An 18,411-nucleotide genomic window follows, 5' to 3' on the forward strand; every position below is an offset into this window, starting at 1 on the left:
CCCTGCCAGCGGCCCCGCCCCACCTTTCATTCATTGCTGGTTGTTAGGACGTTTCAGGTTTCCCACTGAAAAGTGCCTAGGGATCATCGTCTTATGATGAATGGTGCTAAAATTGCAGAAATCAAATCTGCCTCACGCAGTGTCTGGGATTCATAGAATCCCCTTTTCCCCATGATCTCTGAAACATTTACCAACTAGAAATAAGAGAGATTTCTGCGGATGCTTTCAGAAAAAAACATTCCCATGAGCTAAGCCTACTTTATAATGTCAAGTCATATTTCATATATACACATATATCCAATCAATATATGTTCCATTTACATTTTTGAAAATAACACATGTGTTCAATGAAATTAACAAGAGTAACACAAGAAATTTTCTAAAATTTACACACTAATTACATCACATTTTTCTAATGATCACTTTGATAGAGCAACTTAGAATCTATGGTTTCAAAACACCAAGAGGATTATGTAAGTGAAAACCACAACATAATACAAAATTTTCAATGTGATCATCTTTGCCACTCTTAACTAGAAATTACCCAGTGAATGCATTGTGAACAGCTTTGTGACTTTGGTGATCTATTTATTCTTTCTTGTCATTGGTTAGATTGTCTAAGAAATATGAGTATCACCAATTTTATACACTTGCTCTGAAAATTAGATGAGAAAAAATAATCCTCCTTCTCCATATATTGAACACTTAAAAAATTATAGGTATTGTGTCCAGATTTTTACACACTTACCTTATAGAAGCCTCATAGAAACACTCTGTTTCAAATTGCAAGCATTTTGCCATGGTTTTGACACACTTACCATATGGAATCTTCATAACAATCACATCGTTTATAGATGAGAAAACTGAGGCTTTGGATGCCTCTGGGGGAACCTTGGGCCAGCAATGGCCAGAGGAGCTCCTAAACTTAAGCAGCATCAGTTGCCTCCCTACCTTTTGGCGTCTTCTGGTGGCCAATGTGCTGCTGTCAGGTCTCCTGCTGGCTCCCAAATTCGACTGGGCAGGCTCCATAGCAGTGGAGTCCGGCGCTAATGCCACTACCACCTCGTGGATCTCAGAGCTTCAGGACGGCTTCACCCGCCGCACCCTGAGCTGGCCCCATTTGTGGCTGGCATTGGGGGACAGCGTGTTCCCGGTGCCTCTGCTCCTCTATATCGCAGCCTGTGCCTTCACTGTCTGCACACTCATAGACGTCAGAGCCACAGGCTGGCTCTGCAGGACGCCTGTGGCAGCCCTGACTGGAGCTGGCTTTGGTGCACACGTGGAAGTTTACTGTGGTCCACATGGGGCACCCTTGCTCTTCTCAGGAAACTTGGCCTTCGCTTGTCCCCAAGCCTGCAGAGCTCAACACCTATCGCCTCTTCCTGGCAACGGCGTGGCTGGCACAGGCAGCCCTGGGCCATGGGGTGGCACTGCACTAGCAGCCCGCACCTTGCATCACCCCCATACCCTGAGCTGACTTGTCTGCTAAGAAAAACCTGCCAACATCTCTGGTTTATTTTATAAGGGCCTGGAGGCAACAAGCCTGAGAGCTGTGACTGGGGGAGGAGAGAGCACAAACGGATTCATCCTCCTTCCACCACTGCCCAACAACTGCAGACCACCAACTGAAGACCACCAACTGAAGAGAAACAACTGAGGGAACCAACTGAGGGCACTAACAGATGGCAACCAATGAGGGCACCCACTGAAGGCCACCAAGTGCAGGCCAGTTACCCTGCCAACCAGACTACATCCTGGTTCAGAGGAAACAATCAGGTTCAGAATCCCCTGCATGCATCCCCACAATGCTGGAACTTGAGAGCACAGGCACATGGCTCACAAGGCCCCGCCCTGCCAGTGGCCCCGCCCCACCTTTCATTCATTGCTGGCTGCAGGGACCTTTCAGGTTTCTCACTGTGAAGAAGTTCCTGGGGATCCTCCCTTAAAATGAATGATACTAAAATCTCTGAAACCATATCTGCCTCATGCAGTGTCTGGGATTCATAGAACACCCTTTCCTCCATAATCTCTGAAACATTAACAAACTAGAAATAAGAGAGATTTCTGCAGGTGCTTTCACAAAAAACCATTGCTATAAACTAAGCCTACACTCTAATATCAAGTTATATTTCATATGTACACATATATATCCCATCCACATATATTCGATTTACATTTTTTAAAGTGACACATTTGTTCAAATTAACAAGACTAACAGGAGAAATTTTCTAACGTTTACACACTAAGTACATCACATTTTTCTAATGATCACTTTGATAGGGCAGCTTAGAATCTATGCTTTCAACAAAGGAAGAGGCTTACGTAAGAGAAAACTACCACAAAATACGAATTTTCAATGTGATCATCATTGCTACTGTTAAGTAGAAATTACCCAGTGAATGCATTGTGAACTGCTTTGCGACCGTGGTGATTTATTTAGTCTTTCTGATCACTGGTTTGATTGCCTAAGAAATATGAGTATCTCCAATTTTACAAACTTGGTCTAAACATTAATGATCTAAAAATGAGAGAAAGATAATCCTCCTTATACACATATTGAACACTTACAAAATTGTAGACATTGTGTCCAGTCTTTTACACACTTACCTTTTAGAAGCCTCATAATCCTCTCTTTTAAATTACAAGTATTTTGCCATGGTTTTTACACACTTACCTTATGGAAGCCTCGTAACAATCACATCTTCTATAGATGAGCAAACTGGGAGGCTCAGATGAGTTAAAAACACATTCACCATCACATTATAAAGAGCGATGGACCTGGGATTCAAATCCAGTTTTCTCTGATGCCAAAAATGGTGCAATTTAAGGAGGACCAAGTGATACCCAGAACATGGAGGGATCAGAACATGTGAATTGTCTTTTCTACCCCCTCATGTGTGAATTTCAATGGCTTGCACTGCCTCAGAACAATCCTAAACTCCCTCCCAGGTTGCCTTGCAGTGGTTCCCTTTTTCTTGGGGATGATGAGGAATCTGCATATTTAGACCACAAGCATCACCTTTTAACAGGTGTGTTGATCAAGAAATGAAATTTGCTAGGCCGTATGTTACTAAGTGTGAATTGTCCAGCTTCTTTGCAATAAATAAAGGGGCTATTCCATGTAAAAAGTCACAGCATCCACTGAATTTGTGGGGAAAGATTTGGAACTATGCTGCAGGAGCATCTGACTGACAGCTGCGCAGAAGACCAGCCAGAGCACACCAAGCAGGAGCAGCTCCCAAGGCCAGGTGTGGTGGCTCTTGCCTGTCATCCCAACAAAGTGGGAGGCCGAGGGGGGTGAATCACTTGAGGCCAGGGTTTGAGACCAGCCTGGGCAACACAGTGAGACCCCGACTCTACAAGAAATCATTTTTTATTATTATAATGAAAAACAGTACTTCCAACCGTCCATCATTACTTTAGGAGAGAGAGCTCTGCTCTAGAACTCAAGATATGAAATTGGGAGTCCCGATGTGGCTACTTAAGTTTAAATACAAGAGCTGTCAGACATTTCCTCTATCATAATGAAATCTGTAGCATCCATTTTGTATTTTGGAAACTTAGTTTTGACCAGCCTAGGAAAAGAAGAAGGGGACCCAGAAGTGGACATTTGGGCAGGGCAATGAAAAGTAACCGGCTGGATGCAACAGGAAAGAAGAAGGGGTGCGGAGTCGAGTCAGAGCAAGTCCTCCTGCTTGGGGCCCGGGCCTAGGAAAGCGAACTAGAGGCAGGAGGGAGGAGCCCTAGGCTGCGGATGCCGCTGGGGGGAACCTTAGGTGAGCAACGACCAGAGGAACTTCTAAGTTCAAGCGGTATCTGTAGTCTCCCTACCTTTTGGTGTCTTCTGGTCGTCATGGCTCCTGAATCAGACTAGGCAGACTCCAAAGCAGTAGAGTCTGGCGCTACTCCCACCGCCACCTCCTGGATCTCAGAGCTGCAGGATGGCTCCAAACACCACAACCTGAGTTGGCCCCGCTTGTTGCTGGCATTAATGGACAGTTTCTTCCCGGTGCCTCAGCTCATCTCTTCTGGGGCCTGCGCCTTTGCTGGCTGCCCACTCATAGATGTCAGAGCCTCAGGACGGCTCTGCAGAAGCCCTGTGGTGGCCCTGCCTGGGGTTGGCTTTGGTACACTCGCGACAGGTCAGCGTGGTCCCTATGGGGCACCTGTGCTCTTCTTGGGCAGCTTGGTCCTTCATTTGCCCCCACGCCTGCAGAGCTGAGCATCTGCCACCTCTCCCCAGGAACGGCCACCAAATGCTACCAACTGAAGGCACCCACTGAAGGCTCTAACTGAAGGCCAGTTGCCCTGCCAACCAGATCGCGTCCTTCTTAGGAGGAACCAATCAGGCCTTGGGTTCCCTCCACGCTCCGCCCTTCCATTGGTGATGTGGGAGTCCAGGCACTGGCTCACAAGGCCCCGCCCCCACAGCAGCCCCACCCCACCTTTCATTTATTAGTAGCTGGGAGCAACTTTCAGGTTTCCTCACTGTGAATTATGAATATGACTTATGCTGAAATTACTGTATGCCAATGTACCTCATGCACTATCTGACGTTCAAACACCCCCTTGGCCCCATCGCCTCTGATTTTTTTGGAATCTACAAAAAGGACAATTTTCGGCAGGTGCTTTCAGAAGAAAACATTGCCATGAGCTAAGATTATGATGTCAAGCCTTATTTCATGTATCAATACATATTCATATTCATAATCCAAAACACACATATTCAAATTAACAAGACTAACAGTGGAAATGTTTCTAACATGTATACACTAAGTACATCACATTTTTCTAATGAACACTTTGACAGAGCAACTTAGATTCTATGGTTTCCACCAATAAAGAGGCTTATGGAAGAGAAAACTGCCACATAATAAAAGATTTTCAGTTTGGTTATCATTGCTGCTTTTAAGTAGCAATTACCCAGTAAGTATATTGTGAACTGCTTTGTGAGTATGGTGACTTATTTAAACTTATTGGTCCTTTGATTATCTTAAAAATAGGAATAATGCCATCTGTATAAACTTGTTCTAAAAATAAAAGGAGAGAAAAATAATCCTCCTTCTCCATATATTGAACAATTACAAAATTAAAGGCATTGTGTCCAGATTTGCACACACTTACCTTATCAAAGCCTCATCACAACCCCGTGTTTTAAATTACAGGCATTATTCCCAGATTTTTACACACTAAGCTAATACAAGCCTCATAAGAGTCCCTTCTTTTAGAGATGAACAAACTGAGGCTCAGAGGATTTAAAAGCTCATTCACCATCACGATGTAATGAGTGTTGGAACTGGGATTCAAATCCAGTTCTCTCTGACCCCAAAGGTCGTGCACCTTAATGAAGACCCAGTTATACCCCGCACATGGAGGGATCAAAACATGTGGATCCCCTTTCTCTGTCCTCTTATGGGTGAATTTCAACAGCTTGCACCGCCTCAGAACAATCCTAAACTCCCTCCCTGTTGCCTTGTAGTGGCCATGACTTCTTTTTCATGATTAGGAATCTGCATCTTTGGACCACAAGCATCTATAAACAGTTGTTTTGATCAAGAAACAAAATTTTCTAGGCCTTAGGTTACTAACTGTGAATTGTCTAGCTTCTCTGCAATAAAAAAAAAAAAAAGGGCTCTTCCATGTAAAAATATCACAGGATCCACTGAATTTGTGTAGAAAGGTTTGAAACTATACTGCAGGAGCATCTTACTGACAGCTGTGCAGGAAGATTAGTTGAAACACACAAAGCTAGAGCACCTCCAAAGGCCAGGTGTGGTGGTTCTTGCTGATCATGCCAGCAAAGTGGGAGGCCAAGGTGGGTGGATCTGTTGAGGCCAGGAGTTCAAGACCAGACTGGGCAACACAGCCAGAGGATCTTCTGAACTTAAGCAGTATCTATTGCCTCCCTACCTTTGGGTGTCTTCTGGTTGTCAGTGTACTGCCGTCAGGTCCCTCGCTGGCTCCCAAATTCGACTGGGCAGGCTCGAGAGCAGTGGAGTCCAGCACTACCGCAACCTCCACCTCGTGGATTCCACAGTTGCAGGACGACTTCATCCTCTGCACCCTGAGCTGGCCCCGCTTGCAGCTGGCATTGGGGGACAGCATGTTCAGGGCACCTCTGCTCCTGTATATCGCAGCCTGTGCCTTTGCTGTCTGCACACTTGTAGATGTCAGAGCCACAGGCTGGCTCTGCAGAACCCTTGTGCTGGCCGTGATTGGGGCTGCCTTTGGTGCACATGCGACAGTTTAATGTGGTCCACATGGGGCACCCCTACTCTTCTCAGGCAGCTGGACCTTCACTTACCACATACCGACTCTTCCTGGCAAAGGCATGGCTGGCACAGGCAGCCCTGGGCCATGGGGTGGCAATGCGCTAGCAGCTGACACCACGCATCACCCCCATACCCTGAGCTGACCTGTCTGCTAAAAAAAACCCTGCCAATCTGTCTGGTTTATTTTAGAAGGGCTTGTATGCAACAAGCCTGAGAGCTGTGACTAGGGGAGGAGAGAGCACAAACGGATTCATCCTCCTTCCACCACTGCCTAACAACTGAAGACCACCAACTGAAGACCACCAACTGAAGAGAAACAACTGAGGACCACCAACAGAAGACACCAACTAAGGGTACCAACTAGGGCACTAGCTGAAGGCAACCAATGAGGGCACCCACTGAAGGCCACCAAGTGAAGGCCAGTTGCCCTGCCAACCAGAACGCATCCTGGTTCAGAGGAAAAAATCAGGTCCAGAATCCCCTGCAGGCATCCCCACAAACTTGGAACTTGAGAGCACAGGCACATGGCTCACAAGGCCCTGCCCTGCCAGCGGCTCCACCCCACCTTTCATTCATTGCTGGCTGCTGGGACGTTTCAGGTTTCTCACTGTGAGGAAGTTCCTAGGGATCATCCCTTACAATGAACGATGCTAAAATTACTGAAACCAAATCTGCCTCATGCAGTGTCTGGGATTCATAGAATCACCTTCCCCCATAATCTCTGAAACATTTATGAACTAGAAACAAGAGAGATTTCTGTAGGTGCTTTCAGAGAAAACATTGCCATGAGCTAACCTTACTCTAAAATGTCAAGTCATATTTCATATATACACATATATATCCAAACCACATATATTCGATTTACATTTTGAAAATAATACATATGTTCAATGAAATTAACAAGAGTAACACAAGAAATTTTCTAACATTTACTCACTAAGTACATCACATTTTTCTTTTTTTTTTTTTTTTTTTTTTTTTGAGACTGAGTCTGGCTCTGTCGCCCAGGCTGGAGTGCGGTGGCCGGATCTCAGCTCACTGCAAGCTCCGCCTCCCGGGTTCACGCCATTCTCCTGCCTCAGCCTCCCGAGTAGCTGGGACCACAGGCGCCCGCCACTTCGCCCGGCTAGTTTTTGTATTTTTTAGTAGAGACGGGGTTTCACCGTGTTAGCCAGGATGGTCTCGATCTCCTGACCTCGTGATCCGCCCGTCTCGGCCTCCCAAAGTGCTGGGATTACAGGCTTGAGCCACCGCGCCCGGCCAGTACATCACATTTTTCTAATGATCACTTTGATAGAGCAACTTAGAATCTATGGTTTCAAAACACCAAGAGGATTATGTAAGAGAAAACCACAACACAATACAAAATTTTCAATGTGAAAATATTGGTACTTCTAACTAGAAATTACCCAGTGAATGCATTGTGAACTGCTTTGTGACCTTGGTTATCTATTTATTCTTTCTGACCATTGGTTAGATTGTCTAAGAAATATGAGTATCACCAATTTTATAAACTTGTTCTGAAAATTGGATGAGAAAAAATAATCCTCCTTCTCCATATACTGAACACTTAAAAAATTATAAGTATTCTGTCCAGACTTTTACAAACTTACCATATAGAAGCCTCATAGAAACCCTCTCTTTTAAATTACAAGCATTTTGCCATGGTTTTTACACACTTACCTTATGGAAACCTCAAAACAATCACGTCTTTTATAGATGAGAAAACTGAGGCTTTGGATGCTTCTGGGTGAAGCTTGGACCAGCAACGGCCAGAGGAGCTCCTGAATTTAAGCAGCATCTGTCACCTCCCTACCTTTGGGTGTCTTCTGGTGGCCAATGTGCTTCTGTCAGGACCCTCGTTGGCTCCGTAATTCGATTGGGCCGGCTCCATAGCAATGGAGTCCTGCGCTCCTGCCATCATCACCTCGTGGATCTCAGAGCTGCAGGACGGTTTCACCCACTGCACCCTGAGCTGGCCCCGCTTGCGGCTGGCATTGGGGGATAGCATGTTCTGGGCGCCTCTGCACCTGTATATTATGGCCTACGTCTTCACTGTCTGCACACTCGTAGACATCAGAGCCACAGGTTAGCTCTGCAGAACGCTTGTGCCAGCCCTGATTGGGGTTGCCTTTGGTGCATATGCGACAATTCAGTGTGGACCCCATGCAGCACCCCGGCTATTCTTGGGCAGGTTGGGCCTTCACTTGCCCCCAAGTCTACAGAGCTAAACACCTTCCACCTCTTCCTGGCAAAAGCATTGCTGGCACTGGCAGCCCTGGGCCATGGGATGGCATTGTGACACCAGCTCACACCCTGTGTCACACCCATGCCATGAGCTGACTTGCCTGCTAAAAAAAACCTGCCAACATGTTTGGTTTATTTTAGAAGGGCCTTGATGCAACAAGCCTGAGAGCTGTGACTGCGGGAAGAGTGAGCACAAACGGATTCATCCTCCTTCTACCACTGTGCAACAACTGAGGACCACCAACTGAGGACCACCAACTGAAGAGAAACAACTGAGGGAACCAACTGAGGGCACTAACCGAAGGAAACCAATGAGGGCACCCACTGAAGGCCACCAAGTGAAGGCCGGTTGCCCTGCCAACCAGAACGCATCCTAGATCAGAGGAAACAATCAGGTCCAGAATCCCCTGCATGCCTCCCCACAAAGTTGGAACTTGAGAGCACAGGCACATGGCTCACAAGGCCCCGCCCTGCCATCGGCCCTGCCCCACCTTTCATTCATTGCTGGCTGCTGGGACCTTTCCGGTTTCTCACTGTGAAGAAGTTCCTAGGGATCATCCCTTACAATGAAGGATGTTAAAATCACTGAAACCAAATGTGCCTCACGCAGTGTCTGGGATTCATAAAAGTCCCTTTCCCCCATAAGCTCTGAAACATTAACAAGCTAAAAATAAGAGAGATTTCTGCAGGTGCTTTCAGAAAAAACCATTGCCATGAGCTAAGCCTACCCTATAATGTCAAGTCATATTTCATATATGCACATATATATCCAATCCACACATCTGCGATTTACATTTTTGAAAATAACACATATGTTCAAATTAACAAGACTAACACAAGAAATTTTCTAACATTTACTCACTAAGTACATCACATTTTTCTAACGATCACTTTGATAGAGCAACTTACAATCTATGGTTTCAAAACACCAAGAGGATTATGTAAGAGAAAACCACAACACAATACAAAATTTTCAATGTGAAAATATTGGTACTTCTAACTAGAAATTACCCAGTGAATGCATTGTGAACAGCTTTGTGACTTTGGTGATCTATTTATTCTTTCTTGTCATTGGTTAGATTGTCTAAGAAATATGAGTATCACCAATTTTATAAACTTGTTCTGAAAATTGGATGAGAAAAAATAATCCTCCTTCTCCATATACTGAACATTTAAAAAATTATAGGTATTGTGTCCAGATTTTTACACACTTACCGTATAAAAGCCTCATAGTAACACCCTGTTTCAAATTACAAGCATTTTGCCATGGTTTTTACACACTTACCTTATGGAAATCTCAAAACAATCATGTCTTTTATAGATGAGAAAACTGAGGCTTTGGATGCTTCTGGGTGAAGCTTGGGCCTGCAACGGCCAGAGGAGCTCCTGAATTTAAGCAGCATCTGTCACCTCCCTACCTTTGGGTGTCTTCTGGTGGCCAATGTGCTTCTGTCAGGACCCTCGTTGGCTCCGTAATTCGATTGGGCCGGCTCCATAGCAATGGAGTCCTGCGCTCCTGCCATCATCACCTCGTGGATCTCAGAGCTGCAGGACGGTTTCACCCACTGCACCCTGAGCTGGCCCCGCTTGCGGCTGGCATTGGGGGATAGCATGTTCCGGGCGCCTCTGCACCTGTATATCCCAGCCTGCACCTTCACTGTCTGCACACTCGTAGACGTCGGAGCCACAGGCTGGCTCTGCAGAACGCTTTTTCTGGCCCTGACTGGGGCTGGTTTTGATGCACATGTGACAGTTTACTGTGGTCCACATGGGGCACCCCTGCTCTTGGGCAGCTTGGGCCTTCGCTTGCCCCCAAGTCTGCAGAGTTCAACACCTATTGCCTCTTCCTGACAAAAGCATGGCTGGCACAGGCAGCCGTGGGCCATAGGTGGCACTGTGCTAGCAGCCCACACCCCGCATAACCCCCATACCCTGAGCTGACTTGTCTGCTAAGAAAAAGCTGCCAGCCTGTCTGGTTTATTTTAGAAGGGCCTGGAGGCAACAAGCCTGAGAGCTGTGACTGGGGGAAGAGAGAGCACAAACGGATTCATCCTCCTTCCACCACTGCCAGACAACTGAAGAGCACCAACTGAGGGTACCAACTAGGGCACTAGCTGAAGGCAACCAGTGAGGGCACCCACAGAAGGCCACCAAGTGAAGGCCAGTTACCCTCCCAACCAGACCACATCCTGGTTACAGGAAACAATCAAGTCCAGAATCTCCTGCATGCAACCCCGCAAACTTGGAGCTTGAGAGCACAGGCACATGGCTCACAATACCCAGCCTTGCCAGCGGCCCCGCCCCACTTTTCATTCCTTGCTGGCTGCTAGGACATTTGAGGTTTCTCACTGTGAATAAGCTCCTAGGGGATCATCGCCTTATGATGAATGATGCTAAAATCACTGAAACGAAATCTGCCTCACACAGTGTCTGAGATTCATAGAACCCTCTTTTCCCAATAATCTCTGAAACATTAACAAACTAGAAATAAGAGTGATTTCTGCAGGTGCTCTCAGAAAAAACATTGCCATGAGCTAAGCCTACTCTATAAAGTCAAGTTGTATGTCACATATACACATTTAAATCCAATCAATATATATTCCATTTACATTTTTGAAAATAACGCACATGTTCAATCAAATTAACAAGACTAACATAAGAAATTTTCTAAAATGTACACACTAAGTACATCTCATTTTTCTAATGATCATTTTAATAGAGTAACTTAGAAGCTATGGTTTCAAAAACACCAAGAGGATTATGTAAGTGAAAACCACCACATAATACAAAGTTTTCAATGTGATCATCTTTGCAACTTTTAACTAGAAATTCCCCAGTAAATGTATTGTGAACTGCTTTGTGACTATGGTGATTTATTTAGTCTTTCTGATCGTTGGTTTGATCGTCTAAGAAATACAAGTATCCCCAATTTTATCAACTTGGTCTAAAAATTAATGGTCTAAAAAATGAGAGAGGTCAGGTGTGGTGGCTCACACCTGTAATCCCAGCACTTTGGGAGGCTGAGGCGGATGGATGACGAGGTCAAGACATTGAGAACATCCCAGCCAACATGGTGAAACACCGTCTCTATTAAAAATATAAAAATTTGCTGGGAATGGTGGCGGGCACCTGTAGTCCGAACTTCTCAGGAGGCTGAGGCAGGAGAATCGCTTGAACCCCTGAGGCGGAGGTTGCAGGGAGCCGAGATCGCACCACTGCACTCCAGCCTGGGTGACAGAGTGAGACGCCGTCTCAAAAAAAAAAAAAAGAAAGATAACCCTCCTTGTCCACGTGTTGAACATTTACAAAATGGCAGACATCGTGTCCAGTCTTTTACACACTTACCTTTTAGAAGCCTCATAATCCTCTCTTTTAAATTACAAGCATTTTGCCATGGTTTTTACACACTTACCTTATGGAAGCCTCGTAACAATCACATCTTCTATAGATGAGCAAACTGAGGCTCAGACAAGTTAAAACCACATTCACCATCACATCATAAAGAGCGATGGACCTGGGATTCAAATCCAGTTTTCTCTGACGCCAAAAATGGTGCCAGTTACAGAGCACCAAGTTATACCTAGAACATGGAGGGATCAGAACATGTGAATTGTCTTTTCTATCCCTTCATATGTGAATTTCAATGGCTTGCACTGCCTCAAAACAATCCTAAACTCCCTCCCAGATTGCCTTGCAGTGGTTACCTTTTCTTTGGGGATGATGAGGAATCTGCATATTTAGACCACAAGCATCACCTTTTAACAGGTGTATTGATCAAAAAATGAAATTTGCTAAGCTGTATGTTACTAAGTGTGAATTGTCCAACTTCTCTGCAATAAATAAAGGAGTTAGTCCACGTAAAAAATCACAGCATCCACTGAATTTGCACAGAAAGATTTGGAACTATGCTGCAGGAGCATCTGACTGACAGCTGCGCAGAAGACCAGCCAGAACACACCAAGCAGGAGCAGCTCCCAAGGCCAGGTGTGGTGGCTCTTGCCTGTCATCCCAACAAAGTGGGAGGCCAAGGCGGGTGAATCACTTGAGGCCAAGGTTTGAGAGCAGCCTGGGCAACACAGTGAGACCCTGTCTCTACAAGAAATCATTTTTCATTATTAGAATAAAGAAGAGTACCTCTAACCCTCAGCCATTACTTTAGGAGAGAGAGCTCTGCTCTAGAACTCAAGATATGAAATTGGGAGTCCCGATGTGGCTACTTAAGTTTAAATACAAGAGCTGTCAGACATTTCCTCTACCGTAATGAAATCTGTAGCATCCATTTTGTATTTTGAAAACTTAGTTTTCGGCCAGCCTAGGAAAAGAAGAAGAGGACCCAGAAGTGGACATTTGGGCAGGGCAATGAAAAGTAACCGGCTGGATGCAACAGGAAAGAAGAAGGGGTGCGGAGTCGAGTCAGAGCAAGTTCTGCTTGGGCCAGGGGATAGGAAAGCGAACTAGAGGCAGGAGGGAGGAGCCCTAGGCTGCGGATGCCTCTTGGAGGAACCTTGGGTGAGCAAGGCCAGAGGAGCTCCTAAGGCCAAGCGGTACCTGTCCCCTCCTACCTTTTGGCGTCTTCGGGTCACCAATCTGCTGCTAGTCATGGCTCCCGAGTCAGACTGGGCAGGCTCCAAAGCAGTGGAGTCTGGTGCTACTCCCACCGCCACCTCGTGGATCTCAGATCTGCAGCACCGCTCTGAACACAGCACCCTCAGCTGGCCCTGCTTCGGGCTGGCATTGGGGGTCAACGTGCTCCGGGCACCTCTGCTCCTCTGTGCTGGGGCCTGCGCCTTTGCTGGCCGCCCACTCATAGACGCCAGAGCCACAGGATGGCTCCGCAGAAGCCCTGTGGGAGCCCTGCCTGGGGCTGGCTTTGGTGCACATGCGACAGATCAGCGTGGTCCCCATGGTGCACCTCTGCTCTTCTCAGGCAGCTGGGGCCTTCGCTTGCCCCCACGCCTGCAGAGCTGAGCACCTGCTACCTCTCCCCAGGAAAGGCCACCAAATGACACCAACTGAAGGCTCTAACTGAAGGCCGGTTGCCCTGACAACCAGATCACGTCCCGCTTAGGAGGAACCAATCAGGCCTTGAGTTCCCTCCACGCTCTGCCCTTCCATTTGTGATGCGGGAGTCCAGGCACTGACTCACAAGGCCCCGCCCCCACAGCAGCCCCGCCCTGCCTTTCATTCACTGATAGCTGGGCGCAACTTTCAGGTTTCCTCACTGTGAATTATGAATATGAACTATATTAAAATTACTGTAACCCAATGTGCTTCATGCACTATCCGGCATCCAAAGGATCCTCTTTTGCCCATGTTGGGGTTTTTGAAACTGGAAAGAAGACTGATTTCTGCAGATGCTTCAGAAAAAATCTTTGCCAAGAGTTAAGTCTACTGTGTGATGTTAACATATATATATATATCACATACATTCAATAATTATATATTCAATTTATATGTTTTTGAAAATAACACACATACTCGAAGTAGCATGTGTAATAGGGAAATTTCCTAAAATTCGTACACTGAGTACATCGTATTTTTCTAATGATTTCATTGGTAGAGCAGCTTTCTTGATGCAGCCCTTTTCACATGTTACTGGTATTTACCGTCTTTCATCAAATATGTCTTTAGAGTCGACTCAAGGCAAGATGTGGTAGAGAAATGTAAGAATCAATTAGAGGAGCCGTTTAACTAGTAGGTGAGACTGACAGGTATACAAGCAACTTCAATAAAATGATATGTATTGAACGTACCTGGGGAGAAGTGCTAAGATGGGCTCCAAAAGCCCCGTATTTATGATGATGCAATCTTTATATTTAAAATACTAGTGATGCAATAAAAAGTTCTACTTTATCTCTCACCCTTAATTTCATGGTATTATCATCCACCCTCTATATTCTAACTAAGCATTTCCTTCATAATCCCCAAGAAATAGCAAAACCACTGAAAATAAACATTTCAATCTTAGGTTTACTGTTGAAAGAAGTGTGTTGTTTGTGCCTCAGTTTATTATTATAGAGCCATATTCCCAGTGAGGAAGCAGCATGAGCTGGAATTCATACCCTTCATTTGGAAAGACTGCAAATCATTGACATTCTTTTTTTTTTTTTGCTAAATATTTTAGAAAATTATAATTCTCTTTATGCTGTAAAGGGATCTTAAAATGACGGGGATATATTTGTACTCTCCATGACAGTGTACACATTCCTTCTCTTAGTACAAAAATAGTACTTAAGGAAATTCTGTGGAATAATAGAAATTCTAAGTAACAACTAGAGTTGAGATTTTTCATAAAACAAAATGTACGAACTTTTATTGTTGTTTGTTCGATTTGAGACAATCTAACTCTGTTGCCCAGGCTGGAGTGTAGGGTCGTGATCTTGGCTCACTGCTTCTTCCACATTCAGTTTCAAGACACTCTCCTCCATCAAACTCCGAAGTAGCTGGGAGTACAGGCAGACGCCGCCACATCTGGCTTATTTTTGTGTTTTTAGTAGAGACAAGGTTTTGCAATGTTGGCCAGGCTCGTCTCCAACTCCTGACCTCCAGTATCTGCCTGCCTTTGCTTCCCAAAGTATGAACATTTTTAAACATTTAAAGTTGACCTTGCCATTCAGTAATGTTAAAATTCATCAGGGTCCTGAGTAATTATAATCTGTATTTATCTGCCCACATTGTTTACCAGGTGCATCTTCTCCAGCAAGTTCTTCAGCATCCTTTCCAGAAGCATTCAACAGCCAAGGAAGCAGGCTACACCTCATCTACTCCTTCCTGGGCTAAAGATCTCAAACTTAGTTGCTTAATTCGGGAAAAATAAATTACAAATGAATTAAAGAATTCTTCTATCATTATACACAACATAGAATAATCTGTTTAAGAAATTATTTTTGATCATCTACATTTTCATGCCTATCCCACATTTGGTAATAATGATTATATGCAAATATTTTTAGCCATCTAAATTGGAACATATTCTTTGAAACAACTTCATGATGATTTTTGTTCTAATCCGTAAGTTTAATGGAATAATAAGGTGTTTTTGATAAACCACATGAGTTATTCTCAATGATTACAAGATCTTATGACATTGTAATCAAAATGGATCACTAGAGCCTGGCGTGGTGGCTCACGCCTGTAATCCCAGCACTTTGGGAGGACGAGGCAGGCGGACCACCTGAGGTCAGGAGTTCAAGACCAGCCTGGCCAACATGGTGAAATCCCATCTCTACTAAAAATAAATAAATAAATAAATGAATAAATAAATAAATAAATAAATAAATAAATAAAATTAGCTGGGTATGGTGGCGGGCGCCTGTAATCTCAGCTACTCAGGAGGCTGAGGCAGGAGAATTGCTTGAACCCAGGAGACAGAGGTTGCAGTGAGCCATGATAGCGCCATTGCACTCCAGCCTGGGCAACAGGATTGAAATTCTGTCTTAAAAATTGGATTATTAAATATTGATCTAATATTTACTGTAAACTCAGCACTTTGGGGTACATCTGTGCATATTTAGTTTTATTATGCTCCTAGAGTTTTTTTTTTTTTTTCTGTTATAGAATTTTCAAAAATTTACTAAGGTAGAGAAAATTGTAATAGTTTAATGAACCAATTTACCATTTAATCCGCTTACTAACAATTAATACATTGCCAATTTTGCTTCATCTACACCTCCACACACTTTCCCCATATTCCTCATTATTGCCTTAATTGAGGCATTCGTACACTGAGTACATCGTATTTTTCTAATGATTTCATTGATAGAGCAGCTTTCTTGATGCAGCCCTTTTCACATGTTACTGGTATTTACCGTCTTTCATCAAATATGTCTTTAGAGTCGACTCAAGGCAAGATGTGGTAGAGAAATGTAAGAATCAACTAGAGGAGCCATTTAACTAGTAGGTGAGACACATATCCTCATTTTTTTTGGAAATTCAGGCATTTTATTATTTCCTCTGCAAATATTTCCATATGCATCTCTAAATGTTAATGACTTAAAACACAAACAGTCCTTGACATCATATGACCTAGAGCAAATTAGCAGTAACTCTTCATGTATCAAATGAAGTATTCAGTTTTCAAGGTTTTCCTATTGTCTTGTAAATTATTATCATCATCCTTATCTTATAGTTATTTTATCTATTTATTTTTGAGACAGAGTCTCACTCTGTTGTCCAGGCCGGAGTGCAGTGGCACGATTTCGGCTTACTGCAATTTCTGCCTTCTGGGTTCAAGCAGTTCTTTGCCTCAGCCTCCCAAGTAGCTGGGATCATAGGCGCCTGCCACCACGCCTGGCTAATTTTTGTATTTTTAGTAGAGAGAGGGTTTCACCATCTTGGCCAGGCTGGTCTTGAACTCCTGACCTCGTGATCCACCCGCCTCAACCTCCCAAAGTGCTGGGATTACAGGCATGAGCCACCATGCCCAGCCTCTTATAGTTATTTTAATTGGGATCCGAATAAGGAGTATACATTCAAATTAGATGATAATATGTCTTTAATTTCCTTTGATATCCTTGAGTATATCACCTACATGTGTGCCTACATCTTTATTCACGTGCATTCTATTGGCTCCTTTAGTTTTGATTGAAGAAACCAGATTATTTATCCTGTGGTGTTTCAAAACTCTGCATTTTTTTTTTTTTTGAGACGGAGTCTCGCTCTGCCGCCAAGGCTGGAGTCACTCTGCATTTTTCTGATTGCATTCTGTGGTATTATTTATTGAACCTAGGATATAGTTTGGATGTCCCCTCCAAATCTCGTTGATATGGTTTGGCTCTATGTCCCCACCCAGATCTCATCTTGAATTATGACCCACATGTGTGGACGCAGGGACTTGGTGGGAGGTGATTGGATCATGGGGGCAGTTCCCCCATGCTGTTCTTGTGATAGTGAGGGAGTTCTCATGACATATGGTAGTTTAATAAGTGTCTGGCATTTCCTCTTTGCTCTGTCTCTCCTGCTGCCATGTAAGATGTGCCTTGCTTCTCCTTCACCCCCTGTGATGGTTGTAAGTTTCCGGAGGCCTCTGCAGCCATGCATAACTGTGAGTCAATTAAAACTTTCTTTATAAATTACCCAGTCTCAGGTAGTTTCTTTATAGCAGTGTGAAAATGTACTAATATACTCATGTAGAGATATAATCCCCAGTGTTGGAGGTGGGGCCTTGTGGGAGGTATTTGGGTCATGGGGACAGATTCCTCATAACCTGGTGCTGTCCCACTGACAGTGAGTGAGTTCTCAGGAGATCTGTTGTTTAAAAGTGTGTGGCACCTCCCCCACTTGCTCTCTGGTCCCAGTTTCTCCGTGTGAGAAGCCTGCTCCCACTCTGCCTTCTGCCAAGAATGGAAGCCTCCTGAGGCCTCCCCAAAAGCTGAGCAGATGCCAGCACCATGCTTCCTGTAAAGCCTGCAGACCTGTGAGTCCAGTAAACCTTTTTTCTGTATAAATGACCCAGCCTCAGGTATTTCTTTACAGCAACAGAAAAACACCTAACACAACACGTGTCTGTACCCCCTGTGTTTCTGTAAATACAAAGCTTCAGTCAGATTCAGAATTGATTTATTTGTCAAAAATAATCGAAATACCAAGCAAACATCTGCCTCAGTGAATGGCCACTATTTCTTCTACAACTACATTTATGTGCCATTTGAATTTCACTTTGTGTTATCCCTTTTCTTTTTTCTTTTCTTTTCTTTTTTTTTTTCAGTTTCATATTTGTTGACCACTTCCCTCTTTTGATTATTCATTTTTGTAAAATGTCACGTGGATTTCTCACTGGGAGACAAGGAGGCAAGACAATGACATGCTTTGCTCTCTGTATAAACTCAGTAACAAATATGCAGTGATTGGCAACCTCATACTTTGAAAGAAATGATGGGTCATTGATCATGAT

The 18,411-nt window shown here is 44.3% G+C and overlaps 1 long non-coding RNA gene across 1 annotated transcript; it reads left to right on the top strand.

Moving 5' to 3' along the window:
- Positions 1-13,714: 13,714 nt before the first annotated feature.
- Positions 13,715-15,373, top strand: LOC112632180. The gene is made up of 2 exons (XR_003121271.1): positions 13,715-14,217; positions 15,205-15,373. It is a non-coding gene; the product is annotated as an uncharacterized LOC112632180 (long non-coding RNA).
- The last annotated feature ends 3,038 nt before the right edge of the window (positions 15,374-18,411 follow it).

This window comes from Theropithecus gelada, chromosome 9 (assembly GCF_003255815.1).
Source record: "Theropithecus gelada isolate Dixy chromosome 9, Tgel_1.0, whole genome shotgun sequence".
Taxonomy (NCBI): Eukaryota; Metazoa; Chordata; class Mammalia; order Primates; family Cercopithecidae; genus Theropithecus; species Theropithecus gelada.